General features: G+C 40.0%; 1 long non-coding RNA gene across 1 annotated transcript; it reads left to right on the forward strand.

The window, feature by feature from the left end:
* Window positions 1-895: 895 nt before the first annotated feature.
* LOC145344741 (uncharacterized) lies at window positions 896-24,385 on the forward strand. The gene is made up of 4 exons (XR_013886971.1): window positions 896-1,056; window positions 1,846-1,950; window positions 17,878-18,090; window positions 24,300-24,385. It is a non-coding gene; the product is annotated as an uncharacterized LOC145344741 (long non-coding RNA).

Genomic DNA, 24,385 nt, shown 5'->3' on the forward strand with positions numbered 1-24,385 from the left:
ATTTGGGATTTGGATCCAGAGGAAGGGGAGATCTTGTAGCTGAAGCTGAGAGTGAAGCTGGATTGAAGTGGGAGGCTGAGGCCTCACTTGGATCCCTGCTCATTCTGGATACTGATGGGACCAACCTGGCAACAGCCTCCCTGAATGAGGCTGAGGGAAGGATAGAGGAGAGGTCTCCAGGGGGTGTGGAGTCTGAGGTGGTCCTGATTGTGACCCTGACTGTGACAGCTGTCTCTCTGATCTCTGCTTCATTGATCACCTTGTTCCTGTACAGGAAACACAAACAAACTCTGTTCAACCAGTCATCAAATGATCAATAAAACACTGACTCCTTGTTTCTAGCGAAAAAAAGTCCCAGACTATCCAGCCTCTCCATATAACCCAACCCTCAAGTCCCTATAGTATCCTAGTAAATCTTTGCTGCACTCTTTCTAGTTTAATAACATCCTTTCTATAATAGGATGACCAGAACTGCACACAGTATTCCAAGTGTGGCCTTACCAATGTCTTGTACAACTTCAACAAGACGTCCCAACTCCTGTATTCAATGTTCCGACCTGTGAAACCAGGCATGAACACTCTCACTGATTCTCACCGTCACTGGCTGGGGAGTTAAACTGCACACGCTCGGATAGTGGACTCATCGCATGCGCATTGAGCTGCCCCGCCGCCGGGTTTGCCGGTATCGGTTGTGATTGTCCTCACCCGCATTGGCGGCTGGGATTCTGGGGGCTCGCGCAGTCTTGTGGCTTAACGGCCGCAGCGCGTGAACCGCCACAACGGCAGGCACGCGAGTTCCCCATTTCCGATTGGTCAATGCGGCTGTCAATCACAGTGAGCAACCAATAGAAAGGTCCGATCATCCAGTATTCGCATTTACCCGGAAGCGCAGCGGGGGAATGTCTTTTGGCAACTTGTGTGGAGAAAGGAGGCAGGATTCATGCTTCAGAGAGGGCAGGTCTGATCTGAAATGGGGAAACTGCCTTTAGGCTTTGAGAGGAACAGTTCCTCATTATCTTCGCGTAACTAATTTGTTTTCTCCTTTACGGAATCCCGGTATTGTTGGACAAGGCCAATATTTCTGATACATCCCTAATTTCCCTTGAGAACGTGGTGCGGAATCACCTCCGTAACCATTGTAGTCCATTTGGTTAAACTCCTGAATCCTGCTGTCTTTCTGGTAATGCTGCTGGGCACATTTTCCAGGGACTTGGATTGGATTCACTGCTCCAGCTGAGCCTGAACTGATGATTGTTAAATGTTTTACATAATCTGCTCATTTTAGTAAAGCAAACTTTATTTATAAAGGAAAATGTTTTAATCATTTGTCTGAACCTGTCCTATTATCTTTCAAAATTCCCTGATTATAAAAATGTCCTGTTATCTCTAAAAATTGTGTGTGTGTGTGTTGTTCCAGGCCTCTCTGTCAATGCATACCCCATAAAATTGTACCACGTTAATTGGAAAATTGTAAAATATCTTGAATATCTAATCAACTAAGTGGGAGAATTAAGTTTAGAGTGTGTTTATTAATGTCACAAGTAGGCTTACATTAACACTGCAACTAAGTTGCTGTGTAAATCCCCTCACACTCCTGAGCACCCAGAGGAAACCCACATAGATACGAGCGAATGTGTAGACTTCACATAGATAGTGACCCAAGGTGGCAATTGAACTTGGTCTCTGGCTCTGTGAGGCAGCACTATGCCCTCCCATACGCTGGCAGATTGCTTTTGGGAAATGGAGAATATGGTGATTGTGGATTTAGATGAGACGGAGAGAAGGTTGGTTTTTGAAACTGTCTATGCTGTATTGTAAGATCATTCTCTCTGCATCTTATTCCAGTTCCCATTTGTTCCTGGTACTTGATTTGTCCAGTGTGTGAACGTGCCTGCTGCTGTGACCATGATGACTCCTCTACAATTATTAATGTCTTCTGCTGTCTGCCAGGTATTGAGTGTCAGTGTTGTTAGTGTCTTAGTGCATTGACTTCCAGTCTGCAGGTGTCTGAATTTCAAGAACATAAAAAATAAAAGCAGGGAAAGGCTGTATGGTCCCCTGAGTCTGTCCTGTCAGTCAATATGATGACAGCCATTCATCTGTCTCCACTCTATTTGTCCAATTTTTATTTCCTATGATCCCACGAGGGATCAAAAATCTCAATTTCAGTCTTGAATAAACTGAGCAATAGAGCTTCTACTATCTCTGAGATAGACAGCTCCAAACATTCACAACCCTCTAAGGGAAGAAATTTCTCCTTGTGTCTGTCCTAAATGATCCACCCTTTGCCCTGAGATTATATCTGCACGTTCCCTCCCCTACCAGGGGAGACAGTCTTTCAGTGTTAACAGCACCAAGCCCCTCCAAACTATTTTATGAATCAAAGACACCAGCTCTCATTCCTCTAAACTCAGAGAATGGACACAATTTACCCTGTGTGAAACTCAGGAAGCCAACTGGAAAGGAATGGTGTTTTATTTGACAAAGTAAAAGTTAAATCACAAGTCCCTTTTGGGATGATAGAATACTGGACCCACTCAGGAGTCTGCTTTATCAAGGGCTCAGGATACAGTTTCTATCTGTTTAGATAATTACCTATCATCATGGGAACTCCTATTCCACGAGTCCTATTGGTAGATCAATCAGGGATTCCCCAGGTAAGACCTGGAGGCTTTCAGACTCAGCCTGTCATCATTGAGCAACTCTCTGATTCTCCTGTTTACATCTCTCCAAGGCCTATATTCTCCCTATCTCTTTAACTTCTTCCAACCCTGTAATTCTCAGCATCTTGTTCACCTAACTCCATGAAGTCTTCCCTTTGTATTTCTCTAATCTTTTGTCATTCTTCATACTACCAAGACCTATTTATTCCTCCAAATTTGATTTTGTGTGCATCCTCTACTCCCTTTGACCTCCCCATCAGTGGCTATGCCTTAAGCTGCCAAGATCTGAGCTCTGCAATTCCCTCCCTAAATTATTTTCTTATCTCCTTTTACGTGGACTCTTAAATTTTTCTGCTCACCCACAGTTCTTTATAACTTTGATGCAGGGAAATGCAAATGCTAATGGAACTAAAAGATGACATGTCCTCTGGACTTAATACAGTGCATCCTGGGGTCCTAAAAGATGTAGCTGCAAAGATAGTGGTACAATTGGTTGTAATCTTCTAATATTCCATAGTTTCAGTAAAGGTACCAGTGGATTGGAAAATTGCAAATTATTCAAAAAAGAATGAAACTATAGACCAGAATGTTTCATACTTTTCATTTTAAGGATTACTAGAAAATATTATGGAAACACTTAGCAGTATATTTAGCAAATCCCCATACAAAGAGGCAAGACTCAACATAGAATCATAGCCTCTTTCTGCACTGTAGAGATTCTATTTGGTCCATTGGCTGCACCGATAACAATCCCACCTAGGCCATATTCCCGTAACTTCACATGTTTCCCCTGCTAATTTGCCTGACATGAAGGGGCAATTGAGGACGGCTAATCAACCTAAGCCGCACATATTTGGGGTGTGAGGGGAAACCGGAATACCTGGAGGAAACCCACGCAGACATGAGGAGAATGTGCAAACTCCACACAAACAGTGAACCAGAGTCCCAGAGCTGTCAGGAAGCAGTGCTAACCACTCTATCACTGTGTTGCCCATGATTTTGTCAAAGGTATTTAACAAAGTTATTGGAGTTCTTTGAGGATTTGATGTGGTGGTGGATAAATCAGTATTTTTATAATCCATTTTACTTTCACTATTCCTGATTCTAAAGGACCTGCATTTGTTTTCAAAAATCTTTTTTTTTTAAATATTTCTGAAAGCGTTTACAGTTAATTTTTATGTACTCTAAGTCAATTTTCCCCTACTGAATACATCTTTTTGTCCTCCTTTGCCCAACTCGAAACTACTCCCAATCCTCAGATCTGCTTTTTTTTCTGGCCGATTTCTATGCTTGTTCTGGATATAATGCTATATCTACATTCCCTTATATGCCATGGTTTGATCATTTTCCCTGTTTTTTTTTCCTGTGGCAGACAGGCATGAAAACTGTTGGAGATCACCATATGTTCTTTAAATGTTTGCAATTATCTTAGCACCATCACCCTGCAAGTAACGTTCCCTAATCTATCACAGCTGTCCCAAAAATTAACATTCTGTGTCCATTTGTACAATATAACCTTCAATTAGACAGATGTTATACACTTTCTACACATAATGGAAAGTATCTGACCCTTTATATAACATAAAAGTAAACATACATGATGCTCTTCCTATAGAACATGTAAAGTATGCATGTCCAATTATTTAATATAGTATACAATTAGGCAGATATATATTTTGCATGCAAAAGGAAGTGTCTGCTTCTGTACAAATAATTTAATATACAAATAGAGAAATATCATAAACATTACACAGAAAATGGTGATTATCTGTGTACATATATGTCATAAAATGGAGAATTAGCTAGATATTCTACAGCTCTGATTTATCCAACTATGGGAGCAACAGGAAGCACTGGTGGACAAAAGAGTTTCAGAATTAAATTGAAAAATATAACAATCAAAACAGGGGCAGAAGCAGACTCTTAGGCCATTTGACATTGTACCCTCACTCAATTTGATGATCAATTACACTAACAGGTTAACCTAAACATGGGGCATACATTTGGTGCATTGTAAAGATCCTTCTTTGCAATTGTAAACTACACCATACTTGAACAGGGATTGCTTCATTATGACAGTGCTGAGGGAGCTGTACTCTTAATCTAACCCTATGCTCTGTCTTTAATGGAAGCATTTTCTGGGCATACTGTAGGAAGACACTGTAGAGAGGCACGGTATCTGTCTGGGAATTGCTGACTGGGAGAGTGTAGAAGGAGCTTTACTCAGTATGCAACACTGTTTTGTAGTTTTATTGGAAATGTTTCATGGGAACAGTGTAGAGAAAATCCTATCCTATTTCTATGCCATTTTGTCTTTGCCTTGTGACTGTTCGATTGAGAGAATGTTGAGTGAGCGTTACACTATATCCAACCCAGTGCTGTACGTGCCCTGCAAAAGCTGTTGAGGGGGCGACTTGACTATGTCTAACCCAATGCTATATCTGTCCTGGGTTTGTTTGACTGGGAGCACGTAGAGCAAGCTTTATTCCATGTCGAATCCAGCCTTCTATCTGTGCTGGGGTGGTGATGGGTACGGCTTAGAGGAATGTTTACTCTATATCCAAACCTGCAATGTACATACCACGGGAGTGGCTGTTGGAACATTGTAGAGTGATTTGTTCTTGTCCTTTAAATCAATTTTCCACTGACCTTAGAATAATTGCTGAAGAATGTAGTGGAAGATTTGGGTTGTATTTAAACTGTGCTTTCAACACGTGGGACTGTTTGATAGGCATAGTGGAGAGGAAGTTTCATTTGGCATCTATCTCATGCTAATGTAGTGTTTAGAGTTTTTATTTAGTCCTTGCAGAGGTAGTTTGAGCCTGTGCATAAATATGGTCTATCATTGTCATCTAAATGTGCAAAGAAATCATTTCACATTCTAATAAACTCCAATGCATTTTTAATGTTTTCGTTTGACCAGCATCCTAATTTGCCATTGAGCCTCAAAGTTTGTTGTAATCTTATAATTGTCTCCTGTCGCCCTCAGCATCTGTGAAATGCCTTGTCCACCACCCAACCCAGAACTTCTATTCTCCTCTTCCTGCTCCCTGACAACCGCTTGCCCATGTTGCCTCTATTACAACTATCCGAAGGGTGAGATATCACTGCAGCTCAGCCAATCAGAGTGCCTGGTGGGTGGGTATTTGAATGCCGTTATGAGTCAAGTGCGCCTCACATGACTAGGGAGCAAGGTCTTTGAACATCAGTGCCAAAGGTAAACACCTGTCACTGCTGAGGAGTGTGTGTGGGTGGGTGTGTGTATGGGGGGTGGGGGGCATGGTTGGGGTGTGTTGTTAGCAGTGGGGCTCAGTGGGACGGAAATAATACAAGTTTGATAATTCCTTATACCAGAATCTTGTTGGGATTAAAATCCTGTAGTTATTTTAGTTTGGTTCCTCAGATAAAATCAGATCAGGTGTGGGTGAACTGATTTAACAGCAATGTTGCGTGTTGATAGCAGGTTTGATTTATTTAGTCTGTATATTGCTGAGTTTTGGAACTGAAGTATAAATAGTTAAAATTTCCACATAGAAACCAATAATTCAGTGTTCACATATAGCAACATTGCAGTGTAGATGTCAATGAATGACTCTTATCAGGATATTTACATCAATAAATAAAAGCCACCATTTAAAAAAAACACAAAAGCTTAACCAACCATTTGAAGTTAGACATCTCAAAAACCAATTAATATCCACCAGATTTATTTGTGATTCAAAATAAACCTGTTGGACGTTTTCCTGGGATTGTGAGACTTCTTATTCTGCCCATCCCATTCTAACACTGGCATTTCCACATCATGACAATCATCCGGAGACATTCCAGTGTGAGAAAATTGAAAATAATGTAGGAGTCCAACAAAAAATAGTTCTGAAACTTCGATTAGTGCGCACAGTTTTTCTCCAGAAATGATATAGAGTTGCTGAAGAGTGTGCAAAAATACAAGGATACTTGCAGGACTGCCAGTTGATGCCTAGCACTTCAAAATAGAATGGGGACGAGGGTAAATAGAGGACTTTGAAATTGAGAATGGTTTTGATAGAATTAACATCCACATTTCAATTACAATAAATATGTGAGAGCTTCAGTATTAGATATTCACTAATAATTCCACTGGGTTATTCAGGAGAAACATATTTAGATAGAGTGGCATGAGCAAGTGCATCTTGCTGTCACACAGTTTAGTTGAGGTGAATAGTAATGGCACTTTTCAGGGAAACCTCCACACACCGAGGGCGGATATCATAGGAGGAATGGTGTTTCATGAGGAAAAATGGAAGAATGGTCGAATGGAATATAGAAGCTACATGGCCTGTTTGATCCAAAAGTCTGTTTCACTGCTAGTTTTCTATACATGACCCTGTAAGTATTTCTCAGTACAACCAGTTAGAATTTTTTTTCTGCATTAGACAACTATGAAGTTATTGAAAACTTTTATTTATGTAACTAATTTTTGAATTAAGTTTGTTGGAAACTTTATTCCCTCATTCAGTTCCTCTCTCATTATACTTTGAGTCAGGGCATAAATAAATGTGTTTGTACATGAACTGAGAAGTTTTAACATACTCCCTAAGCTAAAGACCATACTCAGAGGGTGGGCCCAACTCTGGACATCATTGGAGTTGGAAATATTCGCTTAAAATAACATGATCACTTCTGTCATCCAGAAGAGAATAAAACTTCCAGACACACAAAGTAAAATCATAGATTTCCACTGACCTTCCATTTCTGGGTGTTTGTGTTTCTCAGCACTGCCTTGACGGCAGAGGTTCCTCCGGGCTTTACTCGACAGTAAAACACATCTGACGATCAGAAAGAAAGGGAGCAGTGGAGTTGAGATATTGTGGAACCAGAAGAATGCCAGCTGGCCAGGAAGAATATAAGAATTTTCCATTTCCACACATCCAATAGGAGTATATAATTCATAAGAATTCATATATGAAGTAATAGGAGATATTAGTTAATAAACTCAACATATACACACTACCTATCACCATCCTCGCAGTTTTCAATGTGGAATATTTGATTGTAAACTGATGGCAGCAAATGGAAATAAAGCGATCAAAAGTGAAAGCAACAGAACATTCAGGCTGACAAATATCATTGCTTGCTGAAGTATACAAGGGACAGTGTGAGGCATGAAGCTGTAAATTGCATTAAAGGTGTCATTTATCACCATGCTGAAGATGATGACCAGAAGACCTGCTGCTGCCATTGCTATTAGGTAGCTGGTGATACTGAATCCACATCTTCCTTGGCAAAAAATGATAATGTTCACTAAATTACCTTTAGGAAATAAAAACAAAAAAACTGAAGTATTGATTGTGCTTCTAAACAATTCAAAATTAACCTGAATTTAGTTTAGGTGAATTCGACAAAGGGAGTGAGAGACTATCTGATAGCAGTTCTCCACCCACCATCCATTCTTTTTGAAATTGTTCCACTCCTAAGTGAAATGAAACGTCCATTTTTGAATACCAGTCCCCAACAGCTGTATTGAGCAATGATTGCACTGTTGATCCCTCTGTGAAACTACAACAAGATGGCTCAAAGGTTTGTCCAGCTGCCTCACAGCACCCGGGTCACGTGTTCGATTCCCAACTTGGAGTGTGCATGTTTTCCCCCTGTCTGTGGAGGTTGCTCTGGTTTCTTCACACAGTCTGAAAGATATGCTGGTTCAGAGTATTGAACTGAAAAGGAGCCAGGGTATGGCAACTTGGGGAATTTCACAGTAATTTCATTGCAGTGCTAATGTGAGCCTTATTTGTGACTAATAAATTTTTAATTTTATAAATTCAGGGAAAAAAAGGCCAATGATGGTAAGGAACAAATGCAAGGAAAAATTAAACTTTTAAAAGCCACAAAAATTACACCATGTTTCTTAACCAGCACAGCTATTTGACAATACTTAGTGAGGTTTCAAGATGAAAAGACCAACAGTTGTGAAATGGATAAATAACCATTTTAAAATATGTCATCCCTTGTTTCTGTAATGCGTTCTTTCAAATCTGATTATAATGTGCTCCAATGTGAGACCTTACTCAGCGTTACAATTTCAGGCTCAGTGACCTGATCCCCTACCTTAGTCTGACAACCTATCCAATGATCTTCGAAAATCATTGACATAAAGAATACACATTACATTGTTTTCTAGAATTACATGATGGATTCTGGTTTTCCAATCTTTTAATCAAATGTAGCAGTTGACGACATGCCCCACTCCTAATCAAATGGAATTGCTGATATTAAAAGCAATAGAGATATATGGGTGAATGTCAGTCCTACCAGCAATGCTAAAGACAGGTCTGAAATCAACCAAGTTGTTCGATATTAAATATAAATTTCATAGGGTTTTACACTTGTCTTAATTATCTGTATTTGATAAATAAACGTATTTTCAACAGATGCACCTCATTTCATTTATCTATTTCATTTAGAGATTTGTTATAATTCTGGTGATGCATTTATGTGTAGAGTGTGGAGTTTTAATAATTGAGACTAGTACTTGTAGCAAACGGGGTATTTCTGATTCCCTCTAATATGTTCTACTGTGTGTTTTTTTTTAATTAACTGCCAGAAATAATCTCGGACTCTATATTCCAGGGAGATTTCCTCCCAGTTACTCTGCTATCTACCTGTAAGACAGAAATATTGTTTCAGGGAAATCTGAAATGCAATCACAGTCAGTGAATTGTTGGGAAAAAAAATCAATTTCAATGTCCTCTGAAAACATATTTTTACTGGAGAGAAAGGTCAACAATAACAAATAACACAGAAAGCAATGTTAGTTCAACAGCCACAATGTAGTAACCTTAAAACAGATTAGATTGAATAACAAACTTATATTGACATACCAAGAATTCCAATTGTTGCTATAATGCAATAGAAAAATAGACTGTGTTTTGTAAAGTATCATTATTCTATCAGTGGCTGACATTATCGTGCTGTCTTATGAGATTCAGTGTCTGATTCCTGTTGGAAATAAAGGGTACATATTAAACTATGGTTTCCGAATATTCTGAAGGAACATATATTTATACATCATGGAATCATGTTTGCATTGATGAAGCTTCCCCAGGATAATTATTAGCTGATGCCATTGGAAAAAAAATCATTGCATAACTGTTAGCGCCTCTGATAATTCTTTGAATTCCTCTTGAGATGATTTGAGTCCACAGTTGATAGCGGAATTTACAATTTGACTTTTTTTGCCTGTCCTGTAATAGTTTTGAAAAATATGAAAATAAATATCTTATTTTCCACTCTTCAACTAAACAATATAATTTTGGCAATTTACATACTCTGTTATAACTCCAAAATCAAACACATTTTATACAACTTATTGCATGCTCACAAAAGTGAATTATACAACTCAAACTTGGGCAGCATGGTAGCACAGTGGCTAGCATTGCTGCTTCACAGCTCCAGAGACCTGTGTGTAAACTGTTTTCCTGTTAACTTAGAAGTAATTAAAAAAAACACACATTTAACTTAGTGCTAGTAGTTCTGTCAGTGCCTTAATGTCGAATGTTTAAAAAATTTACTCACCTATTAGTTTTCCCCTTACAACATCTCTTTCAGATATATTGTCAAATATTCCTTTAATTCATTCTAAAATACTGTTTGGACACTTAAGAATTTTAATAAAATGGTTGCACTCAATATCTTCTTTTTGCGTGGAGTGCTGGAATAAATTAAGTCAATTAAATTTGCTGAATGATTGCTGTTAATGTCAAATGGAGAAAAAAAATGTCCTCTGCACAAATGAATATCCGTCACAGTGAATCTGCATGCCGATGTTTTTAAAAAAAAAATGCATTTGGAGATTCTAACATCTCTTACTTAATGCAATGAGTGAAAATGATAGCACAATTGATGGGGATTGCTTTGTTGATTTCACCTGACAATTTATTTATGGATTTTGTGAATGGGATTTTGTGATCGTTTTAAACTTAATTGGAAAACAAACATTTCTAAATCTGCTTCTTCTCCTGACTGTAAGCATAAACACGACAACTGTATTGAGATCTCAAGCTGCACAACATTAGTCCTAGTCACTGAACAGCAGAATTAAAACTTTTCAGTCCAGTTATATTTGTACCACAACATGTTTCATATGCAGCGATGCTTTTCATTTGAATTCCAGTTGGATATTTTAATGAAATCATTGAATTGGTCTGTAGGAATGATATAAAGTGGAACCTGATTTGTAAATTTCTAATTATTTCCATGACCCAAAGTTCTAATTTCCTTCTACCGAATTTATGTCCTATTTCTTGAGTGGGAAGCGGCTCGCACATATGGAGCCGACTGCTAATAATTGGGCAAACACAATGTAAGATCCAAGTAATTAGATATGGATATAGGCAATTCTGATTTTAAAAATCATGTTTCCACCCCTGATAACTTTGGTTGAACTGAAATAGATGTTCTGTTCTTTAATTATTTATAGAAAGTGCATTCGTGGAGGAATAGATGGCTGTTATGGATTTAAACATTATGTTGTTCAAATGAGACTAGGATCAGGAATATGCAAGGAAATCTCAAAGCTTATCGTAATTTTGTGACAAAATTCTGACTTCCAGATTGGAAGCATTGGCTGTCTTCTCCCTCCACAAATGCAGTTGGACCTGCTGATATTTTCCAATATTTTCCGTGCATATATGGTTCCAGTGCAGTTGCCTGCGTTTTTAAGTGAAATTTGCTGGATGGTAATTTTAGATGACAATTACTCTGTAGATTTCGGATTATAATTCTTTTGGCTGAATAAAAATACTTCTCATCTGTCCCTTTAAAATCATATATTCATTGATCTTTTTAAAAATATATTTGTTGTTTCAATTCAACTGATATTTGTTTTGATTCTTTTATTGAATGCTTTTGACTCAAGTTTTGAGGGATTGTACTATGACAACAGGAAGTAGTTGTGATAGTGATGGCTTTGACCATTGCAAATAAGATTTGCTGCGGGCATTTCAATATTTGTTTCCTTAGATCCAGTTGACTGCTATAAGTGCTGCCTATTGTAAGTATTATGGCCACTAAAATAATAATTTTTGAGATAGTTTCAATGATATTTTCTTACCTAATTTTATTTGCATTCCTCATTTTGAATTCAATTTGTGTCCATGTGTATGAGTGTGTGAAAACAGATTTAAATTGAGACATAATCTGTCTCTGCATCTGGACAATGCAAATACCATTGGCAATAAGAGATTGTTTAAGCATAGCAAACAAGTTCATGCAAAAATTTAGAAAACAACTATCAAGTGATCATAGAAAATATAATTTGTTGTCAAAACAGATGTCACTTTGAAAGAATACAAAATTACATTGTCACATAGAACTACTATAGGAAGCATTATCTGACATCATCACTGAGCATGTTTGTTTTCAGATTAACTAGAATCAGTGTTAGTTGCAGTCTCCAGGTGAACAGAAAACTGCTTTGTTCGGTTTCATTAACCTATATTTTGTGTGTCTCTTTGAATTGTGTTGGGCATTGCTTCTTTGAGTCATTCTACTTGAATTTTTGGTGCATTCATAAGAACATAAGAAATAGGAGCAGGAGTAGGCCATCCAGCCCTCCGAGCCTGCCCCGCCATTCAATAAGATCATGGCTGATCTGTCATGGCTCAGTTCCACATTCCCGCCCTCTCTCCATAACCCTTAATCCCCTCGCTTATCAAAAACCCATCAACCCGCGTCTTAAAAATATTTAGCGAGGCAGCCTCCACCACTTCAACGGGCAGAGAATTCCAGAGATTCACCACCCTTTGAGTGAAGAAGTTCCTCCTCAACTCCATTCTAAACCGCCCCCCATTTATCTTGAGGCTGTGCCCCCTAGTCCTACTGTCCTTTCTGAGTGGGAAGAGTCTCTCCACCTCTATCCTATCCATCCCATTCATCATCTTATACGTCTCAATGAGATCTCCCTTCATTCTTCTAAACTCTAATGAGTACAAGCCTGGTTTATTCAGCCTCTCCTCATAGCTCAACCCCCTCAACTCCGGTATCAGCCTAGTAAACCTCCTCTGCACTCCCTCCAAGGCCAAAATATCCTTGCGTAAGTACGGCGACCAAAACTGCACACAGTACTCCAGCTGCGGCCTCACCAATGCCCTATACAGCTGCAGCAAGACCTCCCTACTTTTATATTCTTTGAATTGCTATTGGTTTTGTTCATTTTAAGTCATATTATCTCTGGAAGTTCATATCGGTGTTTAAGACAAAGCACACAGTCGTCATTAGTATCTATATTCCTTGGGAGTTGTGCACTCAAAGACCATGTGTGATGGTTATATTTGTGATTTACTTTCAGTTGTTATATTCAGACTTAAGTAAGGAATGCCTTGTTGAATAATGGGCCTTTTAGAGTCTACCAATTTCCTTGGGGTGGAAGAAAGCACACAGTATACTTTACAAAAGGTGACTAAAACAAAGCTTTTGGAATTGGGACCAATGTTGCAGTTGACATTAAATGAGAGCTTAAGGAAGGTAGAGATAATTGTGTCGATTGCTCAGCATTTAAAATTGCCAAACACACAGTCAGGGCCATTGAACTTCAATTATAAATGAAACAGTTTGAGCATTTAAAATAATTACAGCATATTGAATTCAAAATAAAAAAGGAGAGAGAGAGTAGCAAAAGTCAAAGAAAGGGATGTCATTGGCGCAGGGGAAGAAAAGAGGAAAGGAGGAACAGCAAGCAAAATAAATGAAGCAGTTCGAGTTGCAATAAGAGAAAGAAATTTAAACTGCCTGAATTACGTTAAGAGTAAAATAAAAAGAAAGACGGATAGCCCAAGCAGAAGACAAAGAGATGAAGGAGAAAAAGGGAGATAACTTGAACATCGGAAACTAGAAATAAAAAGTAAGCATATGTTGAAAATAGCGGAGGTAAATGGAAGAGGACAGTTTGAGGACAGTGATTAGGATGGTGAGGAAAAGAAAGAGCTTCATAGTTAATGGCCTGGTGGGGAGCTGTTTAAATATATTTAAGCGTTGCCAAAGTTTACTGAGAATGTTGTAAAAGGCTCTTTCATTTCATTTGAGGAAGAATGTAAACAATTGAAATGGCCACACCATGCAGGCGTTACTGAGTCAAACAAAGTTGGTTGGTATAGTTAATGAGCTCTTTGTATCACTATCGGAGCAGGTAAATTGGGATTATAATGACGTGAGGAAAGCTATCCTCCATGCATTTTTTTTACTTTATGTATTTATTAGTGTTACAAGTGGCCTGACATTGACACTGCAATGAAGTTACTGTGAAAATCCCCTCATCGCCACACTCTTGTACTGTTTGGGTATATGGCCAAACATGTCATCTAAAATGACAATTTATAAAGCACTCTGGGACAATTGGACCATCACTGAAACAGGAGGCTGCAGCTTAAAAGGCAGAGATAAATAGGCTGCAGATCAGACGACTGAATACAGAAGAAATAGGTAATCCCAAAGACAATGGACACTCTGTGGTCAAACATGCTTGTTTAACAGACAAAGGGGAGCCTTAACCCCTTATCTGTGATCTATGTGCCTCCAGCACATACAAGCATGGCCGTTGTGTACATATCCTCAGATTGGTGTGGTAGCGTCTGACTGGACCCTTCGATCAGGGTGATCAAGCTTTGGTCGATTGATTGACGAGAATCAGGAGACTATTCAAGAAAGACACAAAACCACGGGGGGATAAAAAGTAGTTATATAACAGAGGAAGATTTCTCTCTCTCTCTCTGATCTCATGAACGAGCTACAACAACGGTGACCATCGTCAGCACAGGAGAGACACCACACCCGAGAAGGAAGGAAGACCAGGGCCAGAGTGCCAGACCAGACCAAAAGAAGATACTACTCAGAGGATTACAGAGACCAGCACACAGATAAAGGCCAATATCTGCCTGGATACTTGCTAGTCGTGGAAAGTTAAGTCAAGGTCTACAATTGGACTTGAATTTTAGTATTTCTGTAAGATAACTTATTGTTGGTTGGGTGGGTGATTATTGATTGGGCGATTAAATAAATATTGTTGTACTAACAAGTCTATTCGCAATTCTTTGCCCACCATATAAGGGTTAAAACAGACTGTGTAGCAGGCACAACAAGTGCACTCAGGCAGAGTCTAGCATGACCAATGCACCTAACCAGCACATCATCTGTACTGTGGGAGGAAACTTGCCACGAGGCATTTAGTCAAAGGTCTTTCTGATGTCCACGTAGAGAACATCCACTGCCCTACCCTCATCAATCATCTTCATCACTTCCTTGAAAAACTTGATCAAGTTTGTGAGACACGACCTCCCCTTCACAAAAGCGTATTGCCTCTCACTAATACATCCACTTATTTCCAAGTGGGAATAAATCCTGTCTCGAAGAATCCTCTCCACTCATACAAAGCTCACCAGTCTGAAATTACCTGGATATGTCATTTACAGCATGGAGCCACACGCGTGGAGAAATCGTGGCATGAGTAATTCAAAGACTCAGGGTAATGCTGTGGTGACCCGTGTTCGCATGTCATCATGGCACATTGCAAAATTTGAATTGAATAAAAATCTGGAACTAATTATCAAATAATGTGATCCTGAAAACATGATTTGATACTGGATTTGATACTGTAAAAGGATAAATTTGCAATTTGCCAAAAGTTAATACATATATACTGGCCATGTTAGACATATTCACACATGCAGACACACATCCAGATTAAGCAGTAACACATGTATACACACACACACATACACTCACAAGCAGATGCTAAAATGTCTTGCCAGTGTGAGTGCCAGCGAGAATGACAGATTGAGGAAATGTCCTGTCAGTGTGAATACTAGGTCGACAGGCATACAGTGAAAGGTCTTGTCAGTGCAAACACCAGAAGGGAAGATGGAATAGTATTTCATGTGAGAGTATCGGCTAGACTCGCAGACAGAATGGTCTTGTCAGTATAAATCCCAGCAAGATGGGCAGATGGAATAATCTTGTCAGTGTGTGTAGCAGCCAGGCGGGCAATTTGGGAGATATCTTGTCAGTGTAAGTCCCAGCTCGACTGGCAGCTGTGGAAAGGGCATCTCATTATGAGTAAAAGCATATAGAACAGATTAGGAAAGGTTCTGCCAGTGTATAACAGCTAGATGGGCTGATGGGATAATATTTTGTCAGTATGAATACCAACTAGACGGGAAGATGTTGGCATGAATCCCAGTGTGAGTAACGTCTATACAGACAGATTGATAAATATCCTGTTAGTGTATGTAAAAGCTATACAGACGGATAGGGAAATGCTCTTTCAGTGTGAGTAAAAGCTAGGCCAACAAATGGAGAGGGAACTTGTGAAGCTGAGTACAACCTAGGTGGGCAGGTATGAAAATGACTTATCAATGTAAGTAGGATCTATCACATGGAAAGTGAGGGGTCAATATTTGCCAGGATGAGTAGTTCAGGAATGGACATACAATTGAAGTCATAAAATATGCTGTGCAAATTTGAGACAATTGAATTTGATTAATTTTGTTTTCAAACATCTGAAATTATTTCTCAGCTCATTATCTCAAATCATAATCTCATTTTTAAATTATTGTCGCATTGAAAACTTTGGGGATAATTAAAAATATGTATTATTTCCGTTATTACATCACACAACCCAATGAAACCAAACTGAAGTCATCAATGTGCCCCCTTTAAATATATAGCATTGCAGTGACCCATTGCCACATCACACAAAATGAATTATGCAATGGAATTAAGGGGAAAAACACCATAACAAAAATAAGACCCATGAGGAATACATCATGAGTGTGCAATCACGTATTTTAGGATGCACAGAGATGGGATGGAAACAAGGTGCAGATCTTCGAACTTACAACATATGAGTTTCAATACAAAATGTGGAATGTAGCAAAGTGCTGGAAATTAATGAGACTGGGATAGAGTAGCATATTACAATTAATTACATCGATAAATGAAAACTGTTGTGCAACTATTCCCTTTATTTGTGGCTTTATTTTCTTTTCAGACTCTATTGCTCTAATTTACAAGTATTCAGGTGCAATTGATGAACAAATTCCTTCTCTAATGAGACACAGATGTCACCCACTATTTTCATCATTGTTCTCGAGAAGGCTGGTGGGAACTTGATGGCTGCACCTGCACACGAGGCCTCTTTACATTCACTCCATTTCTATGACATCATCCTTTCTTTTTGACCGCTTTTCATGACAGAGACTTCATTTTCTCTGTGAAATATTATCTGGAATTCTGTTCATTCATTGCAAATGAAGCTCAGGATTCAAACTGGCTGGCAAAATGATGCAAAGCAGCCACATTTTCAACAGTGTCACCATCTACTAGTATTGGCTTGTTGTGTGAGGGTAGGGGGGATTTGCTGAGGGGGGAATGGCCCTTTTGAATCAGTGCAAATGATGTTATATTTCCAATCTCAATCCTCTGCTCCGATTTTATGATAAATCACTCCCATTCCATATTAACAGATTGCAATCTATTTCCATTGAAACAAAACTTTATCAAATTTTAACACACGAGAGTTGTAAATAATGTTGAAAATTTTGGAAGTGGCCTAGGATTCTGTTTCCCATCAGTGAACAGAATGTCGTTTTGAAGTAAATGAGCATTTCAGCAGAGTTTTGAACTGCTCTCTGAACTTGGCTTGTGTCACAACATAAATACCAGTGTTAGTGCAGCAACTTAGCAGTTGCAGCATGAAGCCCAATTCCATCACAAAATAATCTAGATATATTGATTTATATCCCATATAATACATGCGACTCCATACGGAATAAAGCATCAACATTGACCATAACAACATAAAATTGGCCGAAATAAAAAAAAGTAAAATGATGGATTTCCTCCGACTCTCCATCCCTGCATCTTTGGGGCTGTCGCCACTGTTGTGAGTGCGGAGTCTCCTGCGGGATTTGCTGCTCACTAAAATGTGTCTGACAGTGAAAACATTGAGCAACAGAATCAGGACAAATGGAACACATGGATTTAGAATGTGATGGAGGAACTCAATTGTTGTCCAGACTGGAGATTCCAGAACATCCCCTGTGTAACCACAAAACCAGGGATCATTGTCTAGTACGTACCACCCTGTTAACATAAAATACCAGAAAATATTCTTTAAACAGCTCAACACAGTGACTGTTCCCAAAACCACAGCCGCCGTTTTCTCACTGCAATATTTATTTTTCAGATCCTGGCAGCAAATGGCCACAAATCGATCAAAGGCGAAAGTGACAGTGAACCAGACAGAGCAGTCAGTGACTGTGTAAAGCAGGGCAGCGTGGATATTGCACAGGGGGATGGACTTCAGAAAACTGAATTCTCCCGGATGAACAATTGGAATTTGCCTGAATATCAGGTCAAGGATAATGACCAGTAGATCTGCCACTGCCATCGCCACCAGGTAACGAATGACACATTTAGAAAGACCACATCCACTGCGAAACAGGATTACAATTGTGAGGAGGTTAACTGTGAGGAAGGAAATCAAACAATGACGTTATGCATCAGGGTGAGAAAAAATGCACCCGGTTGATTATGGATTATTGAGAGTTTGCAATGTACGACTACAGACTTTGATTTGTTGAAATATTTGGTGCTGAATGAACAAACAGAATGGACTGTGAAAAAATAGTGGGGGGGGGTGTGATTAATTAACAGAAAACAACATGTGTCGTCGAGTAGACGTGAGTGAAGTGATGCATATTAGTCATCTCGGCGTGAGTGTAAGGGTTTATGAGTGAGTTCACAGCTGACATGAAAATTGGAAGAGTAATGGTGGCACAGTGATTAGTGTTGCTACCTCACATTCCAGGGACGCAGGTTTAATTCCAACTTTTGGTGAATATCTGTGTGAAGATTGCGTTCTCACTGTGTTTGTGTGCATTTCCTCCGAGTGCTCCACTTTCCTCCCACAGGCAAAGATGCGTAAGTTAGGTGGATTTGTCATGCTAAATTGTCTCTTAGTATTCAAGGATGTGTAGGTTAGTGGGATAGATGTGTGAAATTGTGGGTGTAAGACAAGAAATCACAATGTCAAAGAGTCGGTGCCGACCCAAGTGTCCAAATGGCCTTTTTGTGCAATGAATAGATTCTGTTCTATTCTATTCTATTCTATTCTATTCTATTCTAGTCTATTCTATGCTGTGCCATTCTATTCCATTCTATTGTATTGCATTCTATTTTATTCTCTCCTATTCTATTCTATGCTATGTCATTTTATTCCATTCTATTGTATTGCATTCGATTCTATTCTATTCTATTCTGGTATAATCTATTTGAGTTTATTCTATGTTACAGCCTTAGATTACAGGATAATACATATGATCTGATAAGATGAGCACAAAGTGGCAAATGAAACAACCTTGAGAATGTGAGGTGATGCATTTTGGAGGAAAAAAAAGATAAGGCTACAGAGAACATGATGACTGTTAGCACGATAGGAAGCACAAATGTTGAGAGAAACATTAATGTGTATGTAGACCCCTGAAGACAGCAGGATAGGTAGGTAGGGTGGTGAAAATGGTATATTGACCATTTTTACATGAAACAGAGAATAAAAACACTGGGAGGTTATGATGGAGATGTATCAAACTGTTATTAATGCAGCTTGATGAATGTGTTCAGTTCCGGCTGCCATGCAATGAGAAGCATGTGATTGCAGTAGAAAGAGAGCAGAAGAGATTCAGCAGAATGTTGTCTGGGCTGAATCATTTAAGCTTAGGCGGATGCTTGGTTATGCTGTTTTCGATAAGGAAGAGAAGCCTGAGGGGCAAACCTGGTTGAGCTATACAAAATTATGAGGGGAAAAGATAGTATCATCGAATCATAGAGTGCAAAGGCTTTTTGTTCCATCGAGTCGCCACCAATGGTGAGAAACACCAAAACAGTAGCACAGTGGTGTGGCTTGGTAGCACAGTGGATGGCACTGCTGCGTCACAGAGCCAGGGACCAGGGGTTGATCCCCGGCTTTGTCATTGTCTGTATACAGTTTGCACGTTCTCCCCCTGTTTGTGTGTGCTTCCTCCAGGTGCTCTGGTCTCCTCCCACATTCTGAAAGATGTGCTAGTTAGGTGCATTGACCCGAAAAGGCACCAGAATGTGGCGAATAGGCATATTTCACAGTAACGACATTGCAATGTTAATTTAACACTTACATGTAACCAATAAACAACATTTAAAATTAATGTTAAACCCAATTACTGGCACTCGGCCCATAATCTGCCATTTTATGAAGTGCCAAAAGCTCATCCGTGTGCTTTTTAAAGATAGTGAGGCAATTCACCTCTGTAACCCTCAAAAGCAGTTCATTCCAGACTGACACCATCCTCAGCATAAAAACGTATTTTTTTCCCCTTACATTCCCCCCAAAGCTCCTGCCCCTCGCCTTGAACAATGACCTCTGGCCCTTAGCAAAGGGGAAGAGATGATTTGCATGCACTCTGATAGTGCCTGTCATATTTTATAGCTTGATGAGATCATCTCTCAGTCTTCTCTGCTCCAACAGAAACACATAAGCCTACCCTAAGCTTATAACTTAACTGTTCACCCTAGTTATCATCCTTGTTAATCTCTCTGCGCCCCCTCCAATGCAATCTCATCTTTCTTATAATGAGGTGCCAGAACTGCACACAGTTCTTGAGGTGCACCCGATCAAAAGTTCTATACAACTCCAACATTTCTTCTGTGCTTTTGTTATCTATGCCTCAATTGATAAAAGCAAGTGTCCCATCTGCCTCTTTCACAACTCTACATTCAACCCTTCCATCTTCAGAAATTTCTGAACAAACAAAACAAATTCCCTTCGTTCCACAGAACTTCCCGGTTCAATGTCGTTCAATGAATATTTCCTTGTCAAATTACACCTTTGAAAGAGTTGCATCTCACATTTTTCAAGGTTAAAATGCATCAGCCATCCACTTGCCCATTTGACCATCCCCCCAGTTTCCTATTGTAGCCCAAGACATTCAGCCCCACTATTAAGCACCCGACCGGTCATTGTGTCATCAACATTTTAAATTCTATCCCCAGCCGCGCCCCCCCCCCCCCCCCACCAAACCCCTCCACGCACAGACACACAGTCACATGTGCCATTTATACAAATGACAATATGGGAGACAGCACAGACTCCCCTGATAAGCCACTGGACAACAAATTTCCGTCACTAAAGCACACTTCTATCATCATTCTCTGCCTCCTACACCTCAGCGATATGTTTGATAGGAAGAGACATACTCCTCTGAGTTAGAGTCTATAAACAGGGGGCATAGATTTAGGGATAAACAATAGGAGATTTAGATAGCCATTGAGGAAAAAGATATTTCACCTAGAGGGTGCTGAGAATCTGATACTCATTGCACTAAAGGTTTGTAGAGGTGGAAATGCTCACAACTTCTTAGAATTATTTAAATGAAGACTTGAAACGCTATAGCATTCAAGGCTACGGTTCAAGTGCTGGAAAATGGGAATAGGATAGGTGCTTAATGGCCAGCATAGGGATGCTGGACCAAAGTTTCTCTTTCTGACCTGTCAAATTGCATCAGCATTTAATTCCATGATGGGTATTCCATACCAGGGGTAATCGCGTACACGATTTTGCCAAATGACATTGGGATAATGGGATATTGGGGTAATGGCGGGGGGTCAATGGGTGCTATTCGGATTGGCGGATGGTGACTAGTGGAGTGCCCCAGGGGTCGGTGCTGGGGCCTCAGCTATTTACCATTTATATAGATGATCTGGAGGAGGGAACCGAGTGTATGGTGTCGAAATTTGCTGATGACACCAAAATTGGTGGAAAGGCAAATTGTGCGGAGGGTGGGGAGAGTCTACAGAAGGATCTAGATAGGCTGGGCGAATGGGCCAGGAAATGGCAAATGGAATTTAATGATGGCAAGTGCGAGGTGGTCCACTTTGGTAGGAATAATGGTAGGAAGGATTATTACTTACGGGGAGAAAAACTGCAGCAGGCGACGGTGCAGAGGGACCTCGGGGTCCTTGTGCATGAGTCGCAAAAACCCAGCTTGCAGGTGCAGCAGGTGGTCAGGAAGGCGAATGGGATGCTGGCCTTCATAGCGAGGGGGATTGAATATAAAAGTAGGGAGGTCTTGCTGCAGCTGTATAGGGCATTGGTGAGGCCGCAGCTGGAGTACTGTGTGCAGTTTTGGGCGCCGTACTTACGCTAGGATATTTTGGCCTTGGAGGGAGTGCAGAGGAGGTTTACTAGGCTGATACCGGAGTTGAGGGGGTTGAGCTATGAGGAGAGGCTGAATAAATTGGGCTTGTACTCGTTAGAGTTTAGAAGAATGAGGGGAGATCTCATTGAGACGTATAAGATGATGAATGGGATGGATAGGATAGAGGTGGAGAGACTCTTCCCGCTCAGAAAGGATAGTAGGACTAGGGGGCACAGCCTCAAGATAAAGGGGGGGCGGTTTAGAACGGAGTTGAGGAGGAACTTCTTCACTCAAAGGGTGGTGAATCTCTGGAATTCTCTGCCCGTTGAAGTGATGGAGGCTACCTCGCTAAATATTTTTAAGACGCGGGTTGATGGGTTTTTGATAAGCGAGGGGATTAAGGGTTATGGGGAGAGGGCGGGAATGTGGAACTGAGCCAAGACAGATCAGTCATGATGTTATTGAATGGCGGGGCAGGCTCGAAGGGCTAGTTGGCCTACTCCTGCTCCTATTTCTTATGTTCTTATGTTCTGTCCTTATTTAGCTCAGAACTCTCAATTGAAAGGGTCTGCTGTCACTTCAAATTGGTGCTGATAGTTTTCCAACTACCGAGGTCAGCCGAACAGGCCTTTCATTATCCTCTCTTTCCAAGGCTCCCAATTTGAATTAAGCTGCAACACTTGCAAACATCCAATTGCTTAGACCCTCGCCTCTATCTAGTCAGACCTGGAAAATGCTCGACAGACCCTGAGCTATTTCTTGCCTTGCATATTTTAATGACCAGAAATACATTTCAGCTCGCCCTGGTTATTGATCCTCTTTGCTGTTGTATAATTGTTCCTTCAACACTGCCCGCATTGCATCGAACATTTTAGAGACAAGTTCATTTACAACATCCACGGCAGACCTGACTACCCGAAACATAAACACACACACACACACACACAAACACACACAAGCACGTACACACTCTTGTGAGGCGGATGGCATTATTCACGACGAATCAGAACAACTTCCCTCTACTTTTGGTTACTTTTATTGTCCTTTTTGGTAGGCGATGCTATTTACTGATTATCTTACTTGTAAAATATTGACAGAACTTATTTGTTCTTTCGTTTATTTATTTTAACAAATCTGTTTCCTGACGTCTATTTACTTTAATAATGTCCTTTCGGAGATCACGGATCCAGTCCTATGCTCTCACCAACTTTTTACGTAATTGAATTTTTGTTCTCCATCAGAAAACTTCTTCTACTTGTCTCACTCTGTAAATCCATTGAGATTCGGTGTGTATCGAATGGAGTGGCCGCTCCACGTGCGCCCCCTCTCAGTCTCTGAATACACAAAGTGCCATTTCCCACTTCATTTCCCACTTGAATATTTCAGACTGATCTGACGCTGGCCTGAATTCAAGTAATGTTTTCTGTCCACGTTTGCTGAACCGTTCTTCCATTAAGCAGAATTGGCTTTGAACTAAGTAGAATTTGAACTAGTCGTTTTTCATCGTCCATTTCTGTAATTATGCTATCACTAACTGATTTACGGACACGACTAACAAAATGTTCTATCTTCTTTTTGACTGCTTTGCTTCATTTGAAAAAAAACGAAGACCAGCACCATAGCCTGCCTTGTATGCCTTGCTGCAAATGGCCGCTTTAATTTCCTCTCCTGACGGCACATTCGGAGTTCTATCACCTTCCACCCTTTTTCTCCCAAATAGCAGAGTTGATATTCCCATAGTTGGAACGTTCCACGGCTACGTTGCTATGTTTCTGTTTCCTGGAATTCATGTTATACGTTTGTTCTTCGATATATGTTGAAGCTTTGGGGGTCTATCTTGCACCTGTGACTGCTGTTTTTCGCTCAGTATTTAATGCATATGGCCACAGATTATTAATTTTCTATCCTCCTGACACTTCAGCAGCGAACATTTTCCACATCGCTCCCCCCACCTCCCCACCCAAGCAGTTGATTCAGCAAAGAAAATTGTGTATCCTTTCGACGTACCTCACTTTCAATGTGATCTGACAACGGCATCGGCAGAATTGTTCAGTTCCCCATCCTGTCACCTTCATATCTGTGCCCTCAATTCATCAAATTATTTTGCTTTTCTCTATTATTTGAAATGCGTGTACTCGATAACAGCCAATTTTGGAAATGGTCGCGTGGAAACTAGAGTTCCAGTGAGACCATGTGACAGGTTTGCTGGAGGATTTGATGAAAACTCACATTGAGGTTGTTTTGGGTGGCATCAGCCATTTCGTTTCAAACCTCACTTTGCCTTTTCAACTACGGAGGCTGTGTATTTACAAATAACATATGAGACTGTAAATTGTAACTTCTGTTACTTTGAAACCCTGGGTATCTCTTTGAAAATATGCGTAGGGTGAAGGGGTGTATTATTATAGTCATTTTCCATGTTTTTTTTTGTTAATAGTTATATCCACGTCTAATAGAAGTTGATGGCTGATGAGTCCGGGGTCCATTCTGTGACGTAATTATCTAATAGTAAATGAATTGGGA

Source organism: Carcharhinus amblyrhynchos, chromosome 7, assembly GCF_965287045.1.
Source record: "Carcharhinus amblyrhynchos chromosome 7, sCarAmb.v2.hapA, whole genome shotgun sequence".
NCBI classification, from domain to species: domain Eukaryota; kingdom Metazoa; phylum Chordata; class Chondrichthyes; order Carcharhiniformes; family Carcharhinidae; genus Carcharhinus; species Carcharhinus amblyrhynchos.